The 26213-nt window shown below is 43.6% G+C and overlaps 1 long non-coding RNA gene across 1 annotated transcript in view; it reads right to left on the bottom strand.

Annotated features, from left to right (window-relative positions):
- Positions 1–941: 941 nt before the first annotated feature.
- Positions 942–26213, bottom strand: part of LOC142787005 (uncharacterized) — a 128078-nt gene continuing 102806 nt past the window's right edge. The window contains exons 2-3 of the long non-coding RNA XR_012889212.1: positions 3713–3945; positions 942–968 (exon numbers count right to left, since the gene is read on the bottom strand). This is a non-coding gene — a long non-coding RNA (uncharacterized LOC142787005). The remainder of the gene's footprint in view (positions 969–3712; positions 3946–26213) is intronic.

Genomic DNA, 26213 nt, shown 5'->3' with positions numbered 1-26213 from the left:
TATCCTCTGACATTAGCAAGCTTTCGAACGGCGTATGCAAAGAATCGCACACGCTATTCATTGCAGTCACTGACATTGTGCATGCGTCATAAAGCTAACGATAATTAGCATTTGCAGTCCATCCACAAGGTGGCCGCAAAGCCCCTTTGAGATGACTTGAGCATGCGCCAGCGTTTGTAGTGAAGAAATGCTATTCTAAAGCTCATACAGCACCCACATGCAAACACTACGCCCTGGGCGCCCGCTAACTTTGCGTACACTATTAGAAAACTCCTTATAAAAGCAGTCTGTCCCCACAGATCGTTTGCAGCATGGTAAAAATATTTCCTCAATTTGCACAATTACACAAACTTTAAACTAAAACCAACATGACAGGATGTTACGTGCAAGAACTATGACGTGATTATGAAGTACGCTAAAGTGACACACTTGAAACCACCTGGGGTTATTTACTGTGCTACTGATTTAAATCTTCAGCTCTGCGCCTTCATCGAATTGCCATCTCAGCGGCCGAGATCACACCCCACGACCCTCGTGTGAGTAGTGTGACAACAGAAACCACTGTACCACTGAGACACTAAGGTATACACAAGAGCTGCTTTGCGGATTAAATTTTAGCACTGACAAAAATTTTCATAACTATGCTGTATTCAATAAAAAGTTTTTTGTTCAACGACCCACTCGGAACAGGTGAAGCAAAAGTAAAAGAAAAGGGTAAGTTGGGTTTACTTCAGTGAACACTTACTTGTGAAAATTCAAGTGGTGTGATCCATCGGAGAAGACACGGTTCGTCTTGAAATCCACGTAGCTTGCTGTAGAACCTAGCTCGCACTGAACAGAAGGGTCCACAGCTTTTACTTCTCCGGATATCACAAATGTGTGCATTCCAATCTGGCCGCGCAAGACGGTGTTGTACGAGTCACCTTCTCTCACAACATCGCCTTCCTCGGATGCCACCCATGGCTCAGCTGCGTCGGAATAAAATAATAATTTTGATTTAACACATGATCCTTCGCTTGAATCTATGTAATATCTGTAAAACAAAAAAATAGTGAGGTATCATAGTAAGTAAATTAACGTCTAAGCTCTGATTTCCTTTTCTTTTTCACGATTTGTGGTGTTTCTGCACAATGCTATATGCCTCCTTTCGATCATGTGTTCTTTCAGTTTCATGGTGATGAAAAAGTATAAACACAAAAATGGCAGATAAGCGAATGGCACTCCAGCGTGAAGTTCAGAAATTGCAAAACGTAAATGCCGACCCCCCCCCTTCTCCTAAAATATGAAAGCAATCGTACGGCTGCAGAGAAACAGCAAGGGAGAACTGACTCTACCTATGGAGTAAGTACGGGCGCTGCTTCCAATCATGGAGTCAGCACCCGTCCTGTCGCGCATTTCTTTGTCGCGTGCTCGTAAAATGGAGTGCAGGCATATTCTAAGAATGTGTGACGACCGAGCCTCGAAAAGTATTTCATCACAACAAAAATGCCACATGTTGGGTTTCATGGTGGCACCCACCATGGAACTTTACATGGAGCCATGGAGCTTTACAGCTACAAACTGCAAAATATGAAAAAATAGAAAGAAGTAGAAGTGTCGCCGCAAAGGGGACGCAATGTGAAAGCAATAAATTGAAATGCTATATGAACTAGGGCTAGTAGTGTCGATCCACCCATTCGTGTTTCGATTGAGGTGTTTCATATTTCTAGGACAGAGTAGGGTACCCGTTGCAGGCGCCTTGAAGTTCACTCATAAATCTTACTCAGCCATTTTGCAGAAGCCGGCAAAAAGCGGTGAGTGTGGCAATAGCAAGAATTTGTTTCATTGAACCATAGCAGAGGAGTTTAAAGCTGGAGTAAAAAGCCTGGTGGGTGAGCGCTCAGGCCGCCTCATTTCGTCATAAACACTTATGGCCAAGAGTCCAAATACGCGCTTCCGGGTAGGACCAGTGGCAGCCCTCCTTAGAATTTGATTGGCTAAAGAGCACCTCTCTACAGAGAAGTAACAAACACACGTTTTTTAAAAAGATGTTATTTTCGCCCTCGAAGTGGGTTCCACGACTGCAAGTGCTACTGCTAGTCCCTCGGTATGCGCTGACTTTTGTGCTCGGAAGGATAATTCGTTGACATGTTTTACCTGACGTTGACGTGCCTGGTAAACAAGAGCAGCCGCATAAAATTCCTTGGGTGTCGGCCCTACTATGTCTGTGTAGTATACACCAGTTGGGTAGCCGTGTTGTTTTTCAAGCATCCAAACCCGCGCTTGTTGCCTAGCTAATATTATCTATGTGCATGTCTATGTTAGTGGGGAGTGGAGTGACCCAGAGCACAGGGCGCCACGTTTTTGGAGTAAGTGCCTCCTCTGTAGTGCAAGTGTGTTGGATATATAAGCAGTGGAGCAGGCAGCGTACAGGGGCCGTCTGTATGAGCCCCGTGTATTGACATATAAGGTGGGCTTCCTGCACTACTTGGTAAGAGTTGAGCACACCGAAACCCTAACATTGGATGTAGCCGCCGGGAAGTCCATAGCTGCCTCAGTAGCCTTGCAGACATGGGCGTCGCTTCACCTTCCTGCTTGTTAGTGCAAAGCTATAGTATTGCGTAGAGGATCCAGATTTTCACGAAGTCATGGGTAAGCCGAAGTGTGTCCCTGCCTCGCAGGCCACCTTGCTTGTTAGAAACAACACAATTTACTCTACCTGTCTTGAGTTTCGAAACAGTAGTCTTGTTTGACGTTTGAGTGTGGTGAATGAACGGGCCGAAAATTCATATTTCCTCCACCTGCCTGACAGGAAACCCAGACAGATAGATGTGTATAGCTGAGTTGTCTTTTGTATTTGCTCTGACAAGCAGAAGGCCTGATTTGGTCGGAATCCATGAGAACCTACGATTGTTGAGATACGCTTTGACTATTGATGCGCTCCGCTGAAGGCGTTCCTGCTTTTTCCCGAGGCTCCCCTTAGTCGTTGAACCTGAGAGGTGCTAACAACGCTTGCTGATGGGTACTTTGTTTTTCGCTTCACGCCCCACATGCAGCATTCCCCCAATCTCGAAACATGAAAATAAAAGGAGGCAGAGGTGCCAGTGCTTATACTGTATGCATCAATTCTTCCAGTATTCCTATTTTCATCACTATATGTTGCTGTGGGAGCAACAATCCAAAGCTGTCATAGTAACAGTTCTTATCAAAAAGAATATTTGTTGGCAAGTGTCCCAGTGAAAAAGGGTTACCAAAAATCAAGTGAATGATAAAGACAGACACATTTGTGGCGGGAGCGTAAGTGGTAGAAGGAACACCACCACTTTCTTCCAATTTCTTTCACTTTCACATTTAGCTACAACACCACCTCACATGTGTGCATGTCTCTCACACGCTTGCATGTTTTCTTTCAAAAAAGAAAAAAATAATAAAAAATAGTACAGATAACTAGAATCGAAACTTCTGGAAACCCTCCCGCGAATTACTATGATGTTTACTTCCACAATACCATTCACCATAAATCACCAAAGTTCTTAAAAACGTTATATGGAATAGCAGAGTATATCAAACTAATTCCCATATTTTGTGAGCTCGACATATGTGGGTTTGACTTTGGGTGCGATTACTGTACTGCCTATTTGCGCACGTGCATAAATTCCGCCTTACGCTGCATGTTAGAAGGAATAACCGTAACATGAACTTTTCATCGTGTTAGGAAATACTGGACTTTCACTTGTGCTAATGATGCGGTGAAACTTGATGCCCCAGTATGTCATGCGATCCACAGAGCAGTTGTCCTTCCTCCCTTGGAGGTATTCGTGCACATCCTTCTTTGTCGGATGGACACGTAGATAGATGACGCCTCGGTGTCGGGAAGCCACCATCTGCCAGGCCGTTGTCTTGTCGTACGGTGTGCACATAAGAACACACAAGCACAACCGATGGCCGACGAAATCTGTGCGTACACTGCACAGAAAGGGCATGCATGAGTACATTGCAAAAGAATTCATGACTTTAAAAATTATTTACATGCACTACAAGAAGAAGAATTGGTGATGCCAAAGCAGTTCAAACTGTACCATTCAATGATCAGCCCACAACCAGTAACAAAAAACCAAAATTCCTGTCATAAGAAGAAAAGTTTGTACGTGAACCGCGTGAAGCCACTGCAGTCACCCAGCCAACACATCAAATGCACTTTGCCTTCTTCTGTCATGCTTGTTATCCGATAGGCAACTGTCTTTGTCTGTCGATGCCACTCTTACAGATATAATCAAATTTGTCACTAAAACTCCACCCACTAAAAACCGCTAATCCTCAACTACTGGTGCATTTTGAGATTTAGAACACTTCCCGAGAGCTGGCAGTGCTGCAAGTTCCTTCCCGCCATAACGTCGCAGAAAGGAGTGTTAAGACGGTAAAGTTAAAAAGTACATGCACAAGCTAAATGTCCCCACTTATGAAGCCCGTGAAGCGATGTTAAATTTGTTGCTTTTCTTTCGCCAACCCCCATTTTATGCAGAAACTGAAATAAAAACTTCCTTGAGACTTGACTGATCATAACCAGTTTCACTACGTTCACTGTGGCAAGGCAAAGGGCAGTGGAGTAGCCAGAGGGTAGAAGACCAGGCATGTTCCCTCCTCCCTCCAGAAATTTTTCTCTCTGTATAACAGACCCCAAAATGATACTCAACGACATTTGCCTGCCCGGCCTCCACTTTAGATGACAATTGTGCCTCTCTCCCTTCGGAAACATTATTGCTGCCTACGCCCATGCTTCATATGCGGCAACCCTCGCAAATATTCTGATAGAGCTAGGTCTCAATCAGTCTGATACAGTATCCTATAAGTTGTACGAGTCTTGTACCAGACTGATACAAAGTCTTACCAGTTCTTATAGACATTCACATCAGTCTGATACATTTTCTTACCAGTGCTACCAGTCTCATATCAGACTGATACACAGTCTTACCAGTGCTACCAGCTTTTGAATAAGGTTGATTGGTAATTTATATGGCATATATTAGTCTATATGTTTTTAGTTTTTTGTTCATTTATCGGATCTTCATAAGTTGCATTACTGTCATTTTAACGGTAATTCTTTTTTTTGAACACACTGCCCACATATATGTGATTGGTCGTTTCTGCATGTATATTAGTGTATCAGTGTTTTCTATTGAACACTTGACGACCATTGTGTGAAATATTATGATGACTCAAAGAGTGCCACTGGCAGCTTTTGGATGCATAGAATAAAATGTACAATGTTTCATGGTGGTGTATATTATAACTGAGCTTTAAATATGCAAAACAGCTTTCAGCCTAGATGAATGCTTTATTCTGTGTACAAATGCCACTGCAGGTGCCAGATAGCAACACAGTTAATGCTGACAATGATAGATGACATCTAGAAATTTCAAGATACTAGTATCCAAAGCTTATCAGATGACCGCATAAACATAACTTGAAACAATACAAACAAAACTTCTCATCACGGAGCTATATTAACATAATTTCTAAATTTTAAGTTATAGGGCCAGTAAACATTCCAAGGAAGATAACTTACTAATGAGTCAACTACTGTGAAATGAGCATGCTGATACAATAATTTTTCTAAACGGCGTGGATTCGAAAGCCTCGAGTGGTGCTGCAGTTTCTCCCTTTCACAACACAAGCCAACCCCAGCTGTCTCTCCCACATAGTGCTTTGCCTTTATTGACGAGCCACTACATTAGTGTCATAAACTATAGTGGATGAGATACTTTAAAGAAACAATGAAATGCTTCTTTGACTCATCATTATTTGACCTCATCATCAAAACTTAATGCCTCGCAAATCCACTGCCAGAAATATTTCAAAGCAACTTGAGGGGTTTTTTGCGCACTTCCACCGCTTAATTTTTTTCTCCGCGGTCCCAACAAGCTGCGCCGAAAACTACAGGGAGAAATGGCAGTAAAGAAGTGCGATATGTATGCACTCATTATGAGCTAGATTATGCTTGAAGAAACACAGCAGCTTTTTCGTGTTGTCATTCCCACATGTGAGTGTGACTATGCAATGTTAGAAGATTTTGGACAGCAGCGCCAGCATTTGGCAGCACACTGTGGCAAGAAGCACATTAGACTAAAACGCTGCTCTTGATTTATTTTGGCTATAGGCCAATAGCATGCTTTCAGTTGTTTTACACCACATACAGGCATCCAAAAATTGGAAGTAAGCACAGTCATCTATATAAAAAAAGTCTCTTGCAGCTGGAAGATTTGGCTGATATGTTGATAGCAGCATCTGTTATTCACAGGTGTGTCTTTTCACAAAGCCCAAGCGGTGGCACAGACCTGCTATATTACTTGCCTGTAATTCTCACAAGATTGATGAATCAAAAACCATGTACTAATTAAGAGTAAAGCATTTGACTGCAAAACCCACACACACAGACAGACAGACACACACACACAAGAAACTGCCTAATCACTTGAAAAGTTCTGTTGTGAAGAGAACAACAATAGAAAGGATCAAGCCAACATTTAGTTGTCCTACCTTGCTAAACTCATATTAGACTGGCTATATATGCCACAAGTTTTAAACAAGTTTGGTATATCAGCAGCATAGCAAACACATCCACCTTTCATGAGCAAATACACTGGCCACATCCTTCGGCAAAAGCACAACTTTTTTTCTCTGTTTCTCAGCAAATACCAATGTGAGATGGGTTCTTGAATAGTTTTGATGTAAGCCTCACAGACATGAGCACGCACACTGAGCCTGGCAGTTTATTGACATGCACCAGTGTAAAATACATGCCATTGTTGCATTTAAAAAGTGTCGCTCATGCCAACATTGTCGCGAGCCGCATCTGCAGTCCGGTCGCAATCGCTGAGTGAGTTTTCCTCGAAGCCGTAAGTGTCGTCGGGATCAGGATTTTCATTGCTGTCACCATGCGCACCACTCAGACTTCGCGTGTCGAAGGCCGCTACTCCAGAACATCAATTACCAGACAAAGACTGAGGAATGCTCTTGCTGAGTGTAGCTGGTTGGCCGACTACACCTCCACCGCTCCTTGTCCGAGGACTTTGCGTGTCGAAGGCCGCTACTCCAGAACATCAATTACCAGCTAAAGACTGAGGAATTCTCTTGCTGAGTGTAGCTGGTTGGCCAACTGCACCTCCACCGCTCCTTGTTCGAGGTACAACATATTGCGATCCAGGCTCCAAATAGCGTTTTTTTTTCTTTTTGATCGAGGCTGGGGTTCATCTCTCGTCGAACTTGACACCAACTTCAAATAGCGTGCTTAATGGTGTCCAGCAAACTGAGGCTGCGGGACTGATAATAAGTGAACGAGTAAAGATCAATTAGTTGATATGTAGGGTTTAACATCCCAAAACCACCATATGATTATGAGAGACGCCGTAGTGGAGGGCTCTGGAAATTTCGACCACCCGGAGTTCTTTAACTTGCACCCAAATCTGAGCACACAGGAACGGGTAAAGATCGATTACATCAACCAAGGCTTCACATTCACAACCTGCTTGCTGTGCCTTGAATGTTAAGCACGCAGCGCGGATTTCGCCGAAAACTATAACATGAGCCACGAGATTACGGTGCGAGGTCGTGAACCTTCAGAACACCTCGCGTGCTGAAGGTGTATTCTACTGTAGTCGCCACGGAGGAAGGTGGTCGTCGCCATGGTGGTCGCTGACTGCCATTATGGCTAGATGATTTTAGCGATAATGATGTGATAGATGGATAGATGAATGGATTGATATGGCTGTACCCTTCAAATTGGGCAGCGGCTAACGCCAACGCCATCTAGCCTAACCAACGCGAATATGGCGACGCAGCGCATGACCTCTGAAATTTCCGCTGCACGCCCGTCATTGCGCGTTTGCCATCTCGGAGGCTATGCACAGCGTCACAGTTTTACAATAACTGCGTTCATTGTTTATATATAATTTGCTGTGGGTTCTAAAAAACTACCCTATAAAGTTGTAAAAACATGAAGTAAATGTTTTATTGCGAATAAATATTTTTGTTTTCATAAACTAAATTGCGTTGTGTTGAGGAAGAAGTCTAGGACTCGTGATTGCATAAACTACTCGGGAGATCCAAACGGCCGATCCACAGAAGTTTGGAGATCCACAAATGTCACTGCCATCGTCATCAATAACAAGTTCGTGGCCGCCTTGGCGCATGTGTAGCGCATGTGAACATTGTTGCGTGTCCTAAATGCTCAGTATCGTGCCTGTACACTCGCAATTCTCCAAGATGTTTGGTTTCACGATGATAATTAAAAATTAATAGTCCCGGTAAGGGCATGTAAGTACATCAATCCGAAGGATACGGGCAATTTTGATCCTTACAAATGGTGCCGGGTATTCTGGAAGAATAACACACACTGCGGCCACTAACACGCTCAAGTGATTAAGTTTTACGGTAAATCCGCACCCCTTGTATTTCAATACGAAAACAAAGAGGAGTAAGCAGTCATTCTGAAGTTATTTACTGGTCATATTTTCATGGGCACCGAGGATGATGCAAGGAATACAACAGAAAAACGACCATCCATTCCGCAGACCCGATTGGGACTCCTCCGATAGCTGCAGTTTAAATGAAGTGGACAATGAGTCGTTTAAAAAGTAAGTTGCAATTGGTCACACTGCAGCTGATATACTACTTGCAGCGTAATTATTATCGACAGCCAAGTTTGGCTATCGTTGACATTGCGGCTGGTGTGCTACTGCGGCGCTATTATAATTAACAGCCAATTTTGCTCTGCGCGTGGTGCCGTGTCACACATGAAGCACCAATGCTCTGATATACTCCCCGCCCCCTTAGTAAATATATCAGAGCATCGCTGCTCCACTACTTCGCGGGTGCCGGAACGTAGTATTGAAGGTGGTAGAAAAGTTGCAGTATGCTGAAGAGCTATTTTATTTTATTCTATCGTGGTACGAGCGCAGCTTAGTCACACATTTTTGTACAACTGACTGGTTTAAATTTATTTTTGCTTGTGCGGATATACGCCCTGTTTGTGCTTGCGAACTAGCACTGACGTTTGTGTGTTGCGTTGTCTGCAGTTGTAAGAAACACGACGTCAAGCTGCTGTTAAGCAGAAGACAAAGCACGTCAGCAACCGTTTTAAGAAGCAGCAGGGAGGCCTGCTGTTTGCTGATGCTGAAAAAAAGAACAGAGAGAGAGCTTCTGAAAGAAGTGAATATATATGCGGAGGGCTCAAAATACAAAAGTATTAGAAAGAATAAGCCTACTGGAAAATGCCATTCGCAGCAAAAATTTCCAAACAGGTTTATCATTTCTTCATAAGCTGTTGTAACGCACTGCTGCTAGAGTTGTATGCAGCAGCAAGTTGCCCTATTCTTATAGCGTGCAATTTTGCTGAAAAGCAGAATGCAATGTAAGCTCATGGGTGGCAGGTATGCATGCATGTTTTTCTAATCACTTGAAAATGTGCTTTTACAACTTTCACAGTGTGATGGATATTAAAAAGAACACCACTTGGTCTAAATTTCTTGAGCCCTCCACTATGGCATCCCCTTTAATCACACCATGGTTTTGAGACTTGACATGCAACGTATCATTACACTTTAATTGCATATCTCAACTGCATGCTATGTTTATCATATATATTATTTGACCATGCACACCTAGGATGCTACCATGACAATTAAGGGTGCAATATACTTTATTTCTGCACACTCTATTTTTTCATTGCAGCAAAGAACCTTGTCCTTTGCGGGTGTTGCAGCCGCAAGCCTCAAAACAGAAACGACTAGCACCTTTGCCACCACTATGTGCTGCCACACTGGAACCACCACAGTGACCACGGACAGCCCTGAAGTAGCCCACTCAAGTGTGAGAGAGGCTGCACCGCTTATCAATTATGTGCCCACTGACAGAGAGGTATCATAAAACTCTAGTATGCTTTGTCTTGAAGATATATTGCTTTGCTTTAATGAGAAAATGTGCATTGACAAACCAATGCGTGCACATCATCTTTGACTTGTTTTATCGGTGCATCTATGCAAAGCAATTGCCGTTCCCAAGATGTTGTACAATCACACCATGGGCTTGAAAAGACGGGCCCGTTTTGTTCGTGAGGCGGCCGTTGCCATTTTTTATACAGCAGGCCTAGTCGGTAGAAGTGCTACTGGCGCAGCCTCCAATCGGTTTAAAGGGGAGGCGAAATCTCCCTCGGAGAAAGAAACATTTGCTGTGTTTTCAGGTAGGTGAAATTTTGCAATCTGACCAAAATTCATGGAAGTTGGTGGCTCCAATTTTGCATGTAATCAGCGGAGGTTTCACTGCCAACTTGTGTTATAATTACTTACTAAAGCTTCAACAATAGTTTTTGCCTACTGGAACTGGGTACTTTTATGCAAGAATACACAAACTAGATTTAAACAATATTAGAGAGGCAGACTGGTAGCACTCCTACTTATTTCCGTGCCATATTGACTCCTCTATTTAGAGTGAACATAATTGTCACTTAATAGGTGTCTGTAACTTGCTTTGTTTTTGATCGTGCAGATTTTTCCAACCATTTTTTTGAAGCACACCATTCTGATTGGAGAGGTTGAGCAAATGAAGAAGCTCCTCAATAAAGCTTTGGCAAACAAAATTAATGACTTTATGAAATGAAAAGACTAACCAAGGAATGGCACATCAAATAAAATATTTTGTTTAATTTCTGTGTTCATATTTGTGTCCTGCTTGCTCTGATGTAGTGGTGCACCTGCCAGTTGGCTAAGCACCGATTCACCTGTGGGCCTATCAGAGTGGAATGCTACGCTTATAGGCTGGTACACCAGTACCGGTACACCGATAGACTGATACACTCATAGACTGATACATTCATAGACTGATACACTCATAGACTGATACACCTATAGACTGATACACCTATAGACTGATACAACTGTCAATAACCTGATAGCCTATCAGTTTTTCTATCAGAATTTTTGCTAGGGAAGTCAGGCAGGCTCGCGATTTGCTTGAGCGATCTCAAATTGGCAAGCGCTGTGGCGCTTGTTTATATACATTTGTTATTAGGTGGTAGCACACTGCAAACGATTTGCTCGCTGACCGATTTGTGAGTAAACTTTGAAAAATGAAAATGTTCTTCGCAACCTGATAGAGGGGTGACGCGTTGTTGTTGAAATAGTTTGGCGGAGAAAATTACTCATATTTCTTTCAGCAGTGATGTTGAAACAAACCATCTAGACAGCAGGAATTTTATAGTGGATGTAGAAGGGTATGAAAGCACCCACAGTGACAGTGACGATGCACGATCAGCTGCTAATTACTCACGAAGAGCAAGTTACACTTCGTCCCTGGGTTATTGCTTGTTCACACTCGTAAGTTACTTTGATTGTATTAGGTGTATGATATCCTGGATATCAAAATAAAACAATAAAATAATTAAGCCACGAAATCAATCGAATGCAATAATTGCATGTAGCCCTATTATTGTACATATTATGGAGCGCCAACAACCTCAAGCTCAAACAGCAAATTGAAGCGGTTAGAGCTATGTAAATGTGCAGTCACAGCTACAATCTATGCCTTTTGGCTAACTTCATTCGACTTCACCGGTACCTTCTGATTGGCAGTATTGTCGACAAATTTTCGCAAAGTTGAAGAATTTACGTTGTCAAAAGCATACGCATGCATTCTTTTCAATATGCAATTTTCGATCCTATCGATCAAAGCTGCAGCATAATGGTACAGTGAATAGACCAATCTCACCAGCAAGCTTCACTATGTCACCACAACCGCAGAGCATGCTGGTAGCAGTAAGTACTCTGTACGTTCGGCTGCCTGCAACAGGTGCATCGGCAAGCTTTAACTACCGTATTTGCATAAATTGTGATAGCTGGGCTCACGTGATGCGTGCTGGGATGCAACAACAACGTCCTTAAGTAAAACAACTTGGCTTTTACGTGTTCTGAAATAATGTAAAACATCCACAGGAATGTGTGCAACAGTTAACCAAATCGGACAGAGCGGCAATTATCATGCACTTTCTAGTTCGGCGTATTTGTGAAGGCCGTGTGCATATTGCATCGTGTTTTAGCACTGCATTATTGCGGTATAACAAACTTGCCTGCGCGACCAATGAACAGGTGTAAGAAAGCAAAACTTAACGCAGTGGGCACGGAAACAGTGCGCTTTGCATGGCTTCTAACCACCGGTTTTTCATCTTGCAGAATCTGCTGATGCTCCTGATAGCGTGGTCAGCGGCAGCACACGTGTGTTCGTGGGAGATAGTGATGAAGTTGCCACCCTCGTACGGACCGGACAACAGGGTTGGCGATGAATTCTCTACAATTTCACTGAGACAGATGAACTCTACTTCGGGTTTCTAGCCGCATCGACGTCGCCAACACCTCCCGTGGTCTATTTAGGCACACGGCGCATTGATTTGCCTTTCAATGGGCACGGAAACAGTGCACTTTGCATGGCTTCTAACCACCAGTTTTTTATCATGTAGGTGTGTACAAACTTTTCTCTACGCGCTAAAAAATCGGACGACCCATATTTCGATACTGTTTCCGTGCCCAAAAGTGCTGTACGAAGTTGTATGCGACTTTTCATGCTTTTTTTGCTCCTACAATCTGAAGATGTTTAAACTAACCCGGGACCTAACAAGCGCTCTGAAAGCCTACTTGATATTGATTCATTACCAATAAATCCCGCCGAGCAGATGAAAGCGATGTTTAAACTACTCAAAGATGTACACAGCCGTTCACTCCAAAGTTCGAAAGTGCCAACCAAACTAGCTGCTGACGTTAAAGCAATTAAAAATGGGCAAAAAGACAGAGAAATAAAAATAACCGGCATACAAAAAAGACTAGACGAAGTCGAAGAAAAATCGAAAGACTTTGATCAACTTGGCAAAAGTTTATCAGAAATACAAGTGTCGATATCTGGTCAAACGCACCGAAGTAATAACTATCAAACACGCTTTGATGAGATTGAGGACAGATCTAGGCGTGACAACCTAATCTTTCATGGTATAGCTGACACTAAAGAAACCTGGAATGAAACTGAAGCTAAGCTATCAGCAGCGGTAAATGAAGTACTTGAATCTTTCTGCACAGAGTCAATTGATTGCGCACACCGACTTGGCCTGTTTGCACCTGCCAAATGCCGCCCCATAATAGCCAAATTTTCCAACTACAAGACCAGAGAAAAAGTTTTGTCACTTCGTAACCAGCTGAAACAAAAGAACATTTCAGTGACGGAAGATTTTTGTCAACGTACCCGCACTTGTCGCCAAAAACTAATTGAATTTGCAAAGAGCTATCCTGGGCGCCCGCAATCTAAACTGCGCTCTAACAAATTGCTCATAAATAATAAATGTTTCTACTACAACTTTGAACTTGATCGCAATGAAGAAATACGATCGTGTGGCAAACAATTAGGTCGCGGAGACTCCACTGGGCGAAATGCTTCACTGTAGGGAGAAAGGAGGGATAGTGGCATATCATCGCATCGTCAATCGCATCCGGTATCTGTATTCTTTGCTAACGCCAGAAGTGTTCTCAATAAATGGTATGCCCTCTCACCTATTATAGATACATGCGATGCGAAAATAGTAACTTTAACTGGAACGTGGCTTTCCGCACAAACAACAGACTCAGAAATATTTCACGAGGCAAACAACTTTATGGTATATCGCTGCGACCGCACCGAGCACAGAGGAGGAGGCGTACTACTTGCGGTCTCGAAGGACATACCATCGTCACAAATCCAAGTTAACAGTTTACTAGAAATAACCTGGGCTTTACTAACTTTGGGTAGCTGTAAACTGGTTCTAGGTACCTGCTACAGATCACCTTCCTTGCCATCTACATTTGTTAACGAACTGCACGACTCCAACGAACTGCACGACTCCAACAACATAGTAGGCTCTCGTTTCCCTTCGTTACCTATGTTTTTGACTCGGAGATTTTAACTTTCCCAACATGAAGTGGAACACAATGCCGATACGTATATCCCCCTTTTCACAGCAGAGTGAAGATTTTCTGAATACATGATCTGTTTATTGCTTGAATCAGTTAGTAACTCAAGCCACAAGAATTACAAGTAATACAGCAAGCACTCTCGACCTAATACTAGCAACGCATCCTGACATTGTCTCCGAGATTACATACTTACCAGGAATCGGTGACCACGTCTCGCTAAACTTTGTCATCAATATTAGGCCTAGTAAAAAGACTAAACAGCAGAAACACATACGATACTACCGGAAAGCTAACTTCGAAGCAATAAATAATGAGCTAACTCTATTTTACGATAATTTTGGTAGAGATTTTGAATCTCGTTCCGTTCAATCTAACTGCGATCTGTTCGCATGCACAGTCCATAAATTGATAGAGAAGTACATGCCTAATCGCACACTCATTTCCAATCCCCAAGCGTCGTGGTATTTCAGTCATCTAAAACACCTATCTAATCGGAAAAAGCGTTTCTGTCGTTTAGCTAAAAGCTCGCCTTCACCTTTGTGCTGGACAACTTACAAATCTGCTGCAAACGCCTACTTAAGAGCTCTAAAAACTGCAAACAACAACTATCTAACTAGAACACTACCTGAAACACCGAAAAATCACCCTAGAAAGTTTTGGCAAATGATTAACCCAACCACCAACAACACTATATTGCTAGAAGATTCATCTGGAAATAATATCCCCGATAACATGTGCGCATCATCTATTAATGATTCATTTTCAAGCCAGTACTCTGAATCCGCCAACATCATACTCTCTTATGCGCACCACTATAATTACATGCCCATGGATCCAGTATTTATTGAGGTAGCTGGAATATTGAAACTAATAGATAAGTTACTATTCCACTTCTCTCCTGGCTATGATGGCATTAATAACAATTTTTTTTTAAAAGCACTAACGTAGTTTGTTCAATGATACTAAGTCAAATATTTCAACAATCATTGAGTACTTGTTAACTTCCAAAGGAATGAAAAATAGGGAAGGCGGTTCTAATCTATAAATCTGGCCCCAGAAACTCACCTCTTAATTACCGACCCATATCACTAACAAGTAATTGTTGCAAATTATTAGAACATGTATTCTTCTCGAACCTTGCTAACTTTCTAGAGTCAAACTCATACTTTGCTAAAGCGCAACATGGTTTTAGAAAACAGTACTCCTGCGAGACACAGCTTGCTTCGTTTACTCATAATCTGCATCAAATCCTGGATCGATCATCTTGCGCTGACACTTTTTTGTGGATTTTAGCAAACCATTTCACAAGGTTTGCAATAAATTACTGCTCTTAAAACTAAGCTTGCTAAATATCGACACTAACGTTCTTATTTGAATAGAACATTTTCTCTCTAATCGTTTCCAATTCGTAACTGCTAACGACCACCATTCACCACTCACTGAAGTACAATATTGTGTGCCTCAAGGTTCAGTGTTGGGACCTTTATTATTTCTTGTATATATTAATGATCTAACTTCTTCAATAACTGCTAACATACATCTGTTCACAGATGACTGTGTTTTTTACCACGAAATTACCAATGTTGATGATACTAAAACACTTCAAGCTGACCTAAATATTATAGCTAATTGGTGTAATATCTGGTTAATGAAACCTAATATTAAGAAATGTAAGATAATGCACGTATCAAGAACTAACTCGAATCATAACACCTACCACCTAAACAACGTTCCTTTAGATTTCGTCTTGTCTTATAAATATCTTGGCGTGCACATCACAAATAACTTAAGTTGGACAACTCATGTAGAGTACGTGATTAACAATGCTAATCGCATGCTCGGCTACTTACGACGTAACTTCTCCAAAGCACCCTCTTCCTTGAAACTAGTACTCTATAAGTCTCTCATACGCCCCAAACTCAAATATGCATATGAGATCCCAGTCATGCTAATCTCATCACCTCTCTTGAACTAGTACAAAATAACTCTGCTAGGTTAATCCTCTCTAACTACAACAGCACTGCAAGTATGACTTCAATAAAAAATAATTTATCACTTATTTCATTGGCTCACCGGCGAAAAATTGCCCGTCTTTCACTGTTTCATAAAATTTTTTATCACCCTACACTTCATAATGACCTGATACTCCAGCCTCTGTACATCTCAAACCGTGTTGATCATCACAATAAGGTAGGAATCGCATCATGTCACAATAGGTCTTTCTTTCAGTCATTTATTCCCCACACATCTCATGATTAGAACCGCCTTCCTTCGAATGCCGCAACCGTCACTGACTTCAAACTTTTTCACGAAACATTAGCTAACAATCTATAACCAAGAAAATCTGTTACCTATGCTTATTGCTTCTGTTTTTGTATATTTGTAAATAACAATTTTTTATACAATCTGCAGAAATGGTAATATTATCTATATTTATTGTATAGTTTTATTTGTATTTATTGTATTTTTATTTGTATTTATTGCACTGTTTTATTTGTATTTTTCATGTATTTACCCACTCCCCTCTTTAATTCCTTTTTATTTATTTATTTATTTATTTACTCTCAAGGCCAAGGGCATTACAGAGAGGAGTGGGGGGTAAAACACTCTACAGGTATACAACGCAGCAGGAGTGTGATTACACATATGAAATACACATAAATAAACAAACAATAACAGAAAGGAAAAATCAAAAGGCGCGAAAAAAACATTTGCCGTACACGGGAACAACCGAGCAGAATTTACACAAAACCGCGGAATTCGCGGGGAGAAAAAAAATCAGGTAATATGGCCACTAATAGCCACCTTGAAATTGGCTGGATTAATTATTGAAGCAATGCAGGTGGGGAGGGGGTTCCAGTCCGAGCTGGTTTTAGGAATAAATGAGTTGAAATAATAGTTGGTCCGGCTGCTGGGTACGCCAACCTTGAACTGATGGTCGTTTCTTGTCGAATGATAAGTGGGAGGAAAAAGCATCGAATCTTTTAGCGTTGAATTGGCGTGATAAATTTTATGAAAAAGACAAAGTCGTGATATTTTCCTTCGAAGAGACAGATCAAGTAGGTTAAGGGAAGATTTCAAGGACGAGACGCTAGCCGTACGAAAATAGTTTGATAATATGAAGCGTGCGGAACGATTCTGGATAGCTTCGATATCATGAAGTAACGAGTTGATATGCGGGTCCCAGATCGACGACGCATACTCCAGCTTTGGCCGAACTAAACTTTTGTATAAAACGAGTTTTATATCTGCTGAAGCAAGAGCGAAATTTCGTCGTAAAAAACCGAGCATGCGGTTAGCGTCGCTTGTGATATGATCGATGTGTGTTTGCCAAGAAAGGTTATCCGAGATGTACACGCCAAGATTTTTGTAACATGACACTTTGGTTAGGGGGTCGTGGTTGAGTATGTAAGTGCACGCTGTAGTATTATGTTTATGACGTGTTACTTGCATTACTTTGCACTTATTTGTGTTCAGTTTCATTAACCATGTATCGCACCAGGTAGAAATGTTATTAAGGTCAGTTTGTAGCGCACTTTGGTCGGCGGAATCCAAAATTTCTCTGTAAATTACGCAGTCGTCCGCGAAGAGTCTAATAGTTGATGATAGTGTATTCGGCAAGTCATTAATATAAATTAAGAATAACAGGGGACCTAAGACAGAACCTTGAGGCACACCAGACGTAACAGAGCAGTGCGTGGAAGTAAAGCCATTAGCAACAACGTATTGTGTGCGGTTACTTAGAAAACACTCCAACCATTTGAGAATATTTACATCTAGATTGATTGAGTTTAATTTAGAAAGCAGTAGTTTATGACAAACGGTATCGAATGCCTTCGCGAAGTCGATAAATACGCAGTCGATAACTGAGGAATGGTCAGCGGCGCAAAATAGGTCGTTAGTGAGGCTAAGTAACTGAGTTTCACAGGAGTAATTTTTTCTGAAACCATGTTGGAATTCGCTAAAAAAGGAATTGTTTTCGAGAAAGCGGACTAAATGGCTATGGATAATGTGCTCAACAATTTTACATGGTGCACTGATGAGCGATATGGGTCTGTAATTGATGGGATTGTGAGTGTTACCTGTTTTGGGCAAAGGAACCACCTTCCCGACCATCCAATCCTGTGGTATTGTAGAAGTTTCCAGAGACTGTGAAAAAATCTTAGATAGAATTATAGCGGATAACATTTCAGCATTTTTTAAGAATTTGGGGTTAATACCATCATCTCCGGGGGAGGAAGGTTTCAGATTCCTTATCAATTTGGCAACACCGACCCAGTCTATGATTAATGGATCCATGGGTAAATAATTGCAGGCAGGGAAAGGGGACAAACAGTATGGCGTACAGGTCACAAATACCGACGAAAATACCGTATTTAAGGCTTCGCAGCACATTTCACTTGGGATCATACAGTCATCTTCAGACATCAGTTCAATTTTCTTTTCACTTTTTCCGTTGATGGTTAGCCAAAATCTACGGGGATTAGTTCTAAGCATAGAGGGGAGGGTAACTTCAAAGAAAGAACGCTTAGCCACGGCAAGCGCGTGCGCATATTCATCGGCTGATTCATTGTACGCAGCCCAATGGTCAGTTGACCTCGAGCATTTGGCTTTCCGAAAAAGGCGCTGCTTTTTATTGCGTAGTCGCTTTAGGGTCGGTGTGAACCACGGGGATTGAACGGTATTCGTTATTCTACGCAGTGGTACATAGTGGTCTACTAACTCAGACACCTTGGATTTGAACCGAAGCCAGTTTTCGTCTACAGAACGCTGATCAAAATTTTGAAACAATTCTCCGGTGAATATTTCAAGCTCCCTATTTATTGCAGCATAGTCTGCACGTTTATAGTCTCTGAATGTTTTGGAGGTTTTCTGACGTCTGGGATTCCTGTTGGGAATAGTAAAGTGGATTGCTGAATGGTCACTGAGACCAGGTATCACAGAAAGGGATGTAACATGATCTGGGTGAGTTGTGAGGACTAAGTCTAGAATAGTTGAGCTGGTAGTAGTAACACGGGTCGGGTACTTGACAAGTTGTATTAGATTGAAATCTGAGCACACACTGATAAAAGATGCGCTTTCAGACGAGCTGTAGCTAGCCTTTGGTTGGGGTAAACACCAAGAAATATCGGGCAGATTGAAGTCACCCAGAACAAAGAACACTGCAGCAGGAAATCTAATATGTATCTTATTTAAAACATCATGAAATATCTCGGAAAAGCCTGGAGAAGAGTTTGGAGGCCGATAGCAGGCACAAAGAATGCAGTCTTTGTGGTGCAGGCGAATGCACACACAAATTAATTCTAGTTCAGAAGCGACATTAACTTTGAAAGACACAAATTCATTTGATATCGCAATTAAGACGCCTCCGCCCGAACGGCTACCTCGGTCGTACCGATAAAGAACGTAGTTTTTTGCACCATGCAAAACTTCCCTGCTATCAATTTTTGCTGTCAACCAAGTTTCCGTCAGTATGATTACATCTGCCAGGCACGCATGAACAAGGGATAATATTTCGTCACGCTTGTTCATTACGCTCCTTACATTACAAAGGAGAAAGGAAATTTCCCGCTCAATAGCATCAGCTTGTGTGCGCACATCTAGCTATGTTGAAGACTGACCTTCACTTTTGTTTGGGGAACGCGATCCGGCTTGGCCCAGAATATTATGATTACTTCGGCAGTTTTGAAAGCACCCATCCTTTAGTCCAATTTCAACAACACGATCGGTAATGCTGCAATACACATAGCTCTTTTTGTCGATTACAACTTTGTTGTACTTCAGAGAAAATGGCTGGCTGGTGGCCTTCGCGAAATCCAGCAACTTTTTACGTACGATGCACGTTGCCTTACAAAAGTCCTGAGCAACTGAAATGTTGGTACCGCGTAGCTTGGACTTTTGTGAAAAAATTGACTCTTTCGTTTTAAAAGACGCAAATTGGACGATGATTGGCCGGCACTTATTTTTGACAAACGCTCCTAATCTGTGCGCGCGATTAATCGCTTCATCGGACAGTTGTATTTTGAGTTTGTCAGAAAGAATTCCCCTAATTTTATCTTCTGCTTCAGCCCACGTCTCTTCCGCACAATCAGATATTCCATAGAATACCAAATTTTCTCGTCGTGCCCTGTCTTCAAAATCATCTAGCCGTGATTGTAGTGTGGCGCTTTCATTACGTACAGCTGACGTAATCATCGCGTCCAAATTCGCTTCATCATGTAGTGCGTCAAAGGAATTTACTTTTTCTTCAACAGCGGCAAGACGCATTGTTAAGTCGGATACCTTGATGTCAAGAATTCGTTGGTTTTCTTTTACCTCATTGATAGATTCCAAGAGCTGGTCGTGCCGCTCGTCTAGGTGCTTAGTAAGACGGTTAATTGCAGACAAGACTTGGCTAGTTTCAGCGGCAGGGTCCAGTTTTGGGGGACCAGGGTTAAGCTCTACGTCGCCTGCTAGTACAACAAGTTTAACAACATACACAATGTCATAAAACTCAGACACTAAAACATGTGGGCACGGGAATAGCAGCAGGCAGATATTATCGGATTTCTTCGAATAGAGCGAGGGTACAGTACCAACCTGAACAAAAAAGCAGAAAGGGTTTTTAGCGAACATCGTCGCTGCTGCCATTCCATGCCCACTGAATTGTGGCGAAGTCGGAAGGCGGCTTAAGTAGGCCATGCTGGTTGCGGTCGATGTCCCTCTGGCGGCTTGGGCAGCGTCCCCTTGCGGAGACACGTATGGAGGCAGGCCACATGGCGCAGAATGGATCGTTGTTATCTCCAGGACCGGGCGTTTTCAGCAGCATTTGGGTGCGCCGAAGTCACGGCGCAGGCATAACGGCACGTGTGGAGAAGTGCAGCCAACTGAACAAAAAAGCAGAAAGGGTTTTTAGCGAACATCGTCGCTGCTGCCATTCCAAGCCCACTGAATTGTGGCGAAGTCGGAAGGCGGCTTAAGTAGGCCATGCTGGTTGCGGTCGATGTCCCTCTGGCGGCTTGGGCAGCGTCCCCTTGCGGAGACACGTATGGAGGCAGGCCACATGGCGCAGAATGGATCGTTGTTATCTCCAGGACCGGGCGTTTTTCAGCAGCATTTTTGGTGCGCCGAAGTCACGGCGCAGGCATAACGGCACGTGTGGAGAAGTGCAGCCAACTGAACAAAAAAGCAGAAAGGGTTTTTAGCGAACATCGTCGCTGCTGCCATTCCATGCCCACTCATTTCATGTCCTGAGGGTAATATAAATAAAATAAAGAAAAATAAAATGACATGTTCTCGATTCCCTTCGTCGAGCGACCCCGCCAGCGGAAAGAGATGCGATGCAAATTGTTTTTTTTTTTGCGCGAAACAGATATATATCTATTGTTATGGTGCACCAGCGACATGAGCAAGCATAACACTTTGGGAAGAGGATGAAGGCGCCTGTGCATTAGACGCTTGCGTGAGAAGCTATTCAGCCATATTGTTCGGCTGCCGATTCACTGTGGACGCTATACTATAAAGTTATACCTCGCCTTGTCACATTGGGTGGACGTGCTGGGTAACCGCCTTGCAACAGAACTTCGCAGCGGCCGTCGTACGAAGGGTCATTCTTTAACAATGACAGAAAGTATGGAGTCTGCATCTGCTCCTGGTGTTCCTGCAGCTGGAGATGATGCGGCGACTACATCTCCTCATGTGACCCTAATCTTCGTGCTCGAGACTCCGCGCGAGCCTGGCATGTTTAGCGGTTCTGGTGATCCGGATGAAGTGGATGTTGAAGATTGGCTGGCAGAGTACGAAAGTGTGAGTACTCAATATCGATGGGGCCCGACTCTTATGCTGGCGAACCTGTTGTTCTATCTTACAGGAACTGCGATTCGTGGTTTGAGAACCATGAAGCAGAACTTGGGAGTTGGGCAATGTGCAGGGAGAAAATGTTGGACCTGTCCGGGAAGCCTATTGGAAGAAAAATGGCCGCGAACAAAATGCTCGGGCCTAGGGCGCAGACCTCGACAGAGTCGTACGACTTAAACATAGAAGATGTGTTGGCATTGTGTCGCAAAGCCAATGCCGAGATGCTGGAGGCTGACAAGGTTGGACATATTCTTAAGGGGATTGCGGACAACGCATTCAACCTGCTCATGTGCAAAAATTATTCCACAGTGGACGCCATTACAAAGGAATGCTGGCGCTTTGAGCAAGCGAAGAGCCGGCGGATTGACAGCGTGTTTGTGAGCCTTCCGAATACGGCTGCAACGTCTTGTGAAGACCGTGCAAGGACACAGCCGCCACCTCAAGTTTCATCGGATCAGGTGACCCAAATTGTATGGCACGAACTTGAAGCCATTTTCCTTGCTCCAGCTCACACTGCTGCTGCATTTTCCTTGCTCCAGCTCACACTGCTGCAAGTGACACAACCCCACTCACTGCTAAGATGGTTCAAGCCATTGTCCGCCAAGAACTCGTCAGCATAGGTATTCCTTCAGCATGCGCTTTGCCCAGCCTGCAGTGAGCTCCATGGTGTGCACCCTCGTCCTATCACAAGCAGCAGTTTACGGCTCGATCTCACTATCCTGCTGGGTGGAGAACCTCCGACAATCGACCAATTCGCTTTCATTGCCCCCGTATCGGTCATGTCGTCTGTCACTGCAATTACCACTGCTCCTCTCTATCTCAACGTCCTCTCCCTATCAGCAGTGGCCGATGACCGATGATTAGAAACAACTTGGATTCCCATCGGCTTCCGTTATCATTTACCAATGCCCGGACAGCGTGACAGAAAAGGCCTACATGCAAACTATGGGAGAGATGGTAGCGAAAGCCTCATATCTTTTTTAAAAGTGCACGTTTCTTTTAGTTGTTTTTACCTTCTAAATAATTAGAACGAAGCAAAAGTTTGAAAAATATCTGTGATATTTAACACGGAGGCCAAGGGCTTTCCTAACACATACCGTGGTTGCTGGCCAATGCTCACAGAATTTGCCTGTTCATCAATCTTACTTCCTTTTGTGTAATAAATACTATTCGACAGAAATTCGGGGCATGCGAGCACATACAAGTGGTAAAAAAAGTAAAGCGGTTAGAGCCGATGTGTCCGTTTCTTTGGTCACTTCGTCGTAAAGTCAGACGAACAGTTACCGAAGAGCCACAGACGCTCATTTGTTCCATTCATTAATTGAGTTCGCACTGGCTTCTCTACCGAACACCTCTTCTTTGTTTCTTTTCATTCAAAGGACCAAAGTGTACCAGCAAGTGCACAGTGTGGCATTTAAACTGCACATTTTTTTACCACGCGCACACCGTTTGGCCCATGCACAGCCCTACTGCACTTAAGAAAAATAGTTCACCAAAGCTCAGCAAAGCTCACCAAAGACAGGCAATTTTCAGAAGCCCACAAACAAGAACGGCTGTATAGCACTTACGTAATAGTTCAAAAGTCACCAAAGATATTGCAATTCATTTAGCTTTAGGCCAATGTAAACGCATGCACTGTTTATGCTCACTTTCACATTCCACAGCGTGTTACGTGTATGACTGCGCGCCGTCTTCACCTCGTTCGCACGTTGACTCAACGCTTCTTCTATTGAAATGCCTGCTGCGTAGGAGAAAAATAGCAGCCACACCCTTTCCCTCTTTCATTTTAGAATGTTCTTGGTCGCTAGCGTCATCTGTGGCAGACGGTGCAACAATGCAACACTTTGCATAGCCTCCGAAACAGTGGTGTACAGTTGCAGGTCTCTAACAACTCTTGACTGACGCGCCCTTATGGGCCGCGCATGAAAAACGCTTAGCTCGTACCATCTGCCGCCGTGATAACAGTGTTGGTCGCGACCACCGCCATGCGGCGCTAGTTTAATACTGAAGCAACGCCTCCTCTAGAAAGATGCCTGAGGAATGCCTGGCGCTCCCAGCGGAGTTGGCCTGCTTTCAGTTTTAAACAAGCTCCGCACAGTGGCGCTCGCAACCGACACTATTATCACGGCGATGGACGGTACCAGCTAAGCATTTTTCATCTGCAGCCAATAGGGGCGCGTCCGTCGAGAGTTGTTCGAGACCTGCTAGTGTGCACCACTGTTTCGGAGGCTGTGCAAAGTGTTGCATTGTTGCACCGTCTGCCACAGGTGACGGTAGCGACCGAGAACATTTTCAAATTGAAGAAGGGAACGGGTGTGGCAGCTGTTTTTTTTTTCTCATGCGGCAGGAACTTTCCTAAAGGAGGCGTTTACTGAAGGCAGGCCAACTCCGCTGGGAGCGCGAGCCATTTTTTAGGCATCTTTATAGAGGAGGCGTTGGTTGGATGGACGTCATGACCATCACAGCCGTGCAGCCACGAGCTGTTTTTCAAGTTGAAACAGGAGGTGAGTAGATATCAGCGGTACTTGTATTTGTCCTTGTTCTCTCAGTGGCATATGCGAATCAGTGCTCAGGTTTACGGCGGTGAAAATAGCGCATGTGTTAAGTAGCGGGCGCTGCGTAGTCTTAGCTGTAGTCCTAGCTCGTCACGGCGAGATTGCCCATGGCGTAGTTTCTGAGGCTCTTTGATTTTCCACTTCTCGGTACCCGCGGGCTGTCAGAGCCAGCCAGAGCGCGCTCGTTTTTTTCGGGCTGCTCCATAGCCCCCGCGGCGCACTTCCGGTTGGCGTACGTTTTTCTGAGGTTGGACGGTTCTGGCGACCCGCGAGGAGCCCGAGGGTCGCCAGACGCTTTCAGGAAAATTCAGTCTTGGAAGCTTTCTGGAAGGTTTTGGGCAAGTTTCGGGCTAGCAGACGCTGAAAAGGTACGATGCGCTCTTGGTGCCATCTTTGTGAGGACTCGATGGATTGCAATGTGAGCGCTTGAGGACTGCGCCTTCGTACGCTGGAGGATAATGAATGCGTGCACTCGAGGATATTATTTCAGCTTTTTGGCGAGCTTAGCTATGTATTTCCAAGCGGACAATGCAGAAAAAAAACAACATACACACGGCGCATTGTTTTGTTTGCTGCCATGAAGGTAGAGTTTTTTTTTGTTTACGCTGGCTGTCCCAGCGTTCGATTTTGCGATCTTCGGGCAGTTTCGGGTTGTCTTGGTTTCCCCACACACCTGACTATGGCACTGTTTCCTGTTCAGACCAGAACTAGCTGACTGACCCTATGGCTAGCTCTGGCTGCCAGAGAGCTGCCTGAGGCCTGAAAATCAAAGAGCCCCACAGTCTCTTGTTACAAGTAAAAACCGGACATATTCGAAACGTTCTTTCGTACAGTGTTTGAGCACAGATTCCATTCGGCTTATTTTTCAAATTAACTATACACTGTTTTCAGGGAAAATTTGAAATTAACTGCATGGACCCGGCTCTTAAGGTCAGGTGCCCAGCTGCTAGTGGTGTTTAGGTCCGTTCGATTCGCCTGCACAACGTTAACCAGTTCACGGGGTGCTGCACTTTGCCATTCGTTTCAGCGGTGCAGCATTGACAACCTGTGAACACTGCCATTCATTTCAAAAGGTGCAGAAGAGATGCAGCATTGTTTCACGATTTTCGTGCACCTCCTACACTGATGGTACCGGCTTGGTGGAGCCGCGCGTGCAGCTGAGCAGACAACGCAGCACTTAAGCACAGACGTCGTACCCGCCTCTATGAACGCGGTGTGTTTTGCCAAGATGTTTTCGCCTCATAAAATGTCCACATGTGCAGTTTGTCATCATTCAGTGTTAGCTGAATGGTGTAAATTGAGCGAACAGAAATAAGGCCTGCACCTTTTTGGCACATCGTCATTCGTACGAGTTTCGGGGGTCGCGCTGTGCCAGCACCGCTGAACTCGCGCTGCACAATTTCTGAACTGAGCGTGCACAGCCGTGAGCCGGTTCAAATTGATGCAGGTGAATCGAACGGACCTTATGTGAACACATGCTGCGCGGCCATTTCTTGTTCGCTTCTGGCGGACTGCCTGCCGCTGACCACGATTGCATCTCGCTAATATGCGCCATGCGATTTAGCATTGACGCCGGTGCTTTGTTAGTTAATTCCAAATCATAAACTTGTCCATGTGGTCATACTTAAACGGCAAAACAGATATGAAGACTGGTGCCGAATGCGAAAAAGTCATGGGTCATCTACCATCTAATTTCAGCCGTGCCTGTATTATTTTTTCTTTTACAAAATGCATTGACGCAATAAGGTTCCTCGGTATTGTTGGGTCTACTTTAGTGGAATTGTACTTTTGGAAAAAAATAATATGATAAAATTTTTGTTTCAGCGACTTCAGGATTTCATTTATCGATATTGAGACAGTT

The sequence above is a fragment of the Rhipicephalus microplus genome, unplaced genomic scaffold (genome assembly GCF_043290135.1).
Source record: "Rhipicephalus microplus isolate Deutch F79 unplaced genomic scaffold, USDA_Rmic scaffold_41, whole genome shotgun sequence".
Lineage (NCBI taxonomy): Eukaryota > Metazoa > Arthropoda > Arachnida > Ixodida > Ixodidae > Rhipicephalus > Rhipicephalus microplus.
Note: the sequence above shows the minus strand (reverse complement) of the source record. Positions and strands in the feature narration are given on the sequence as shown.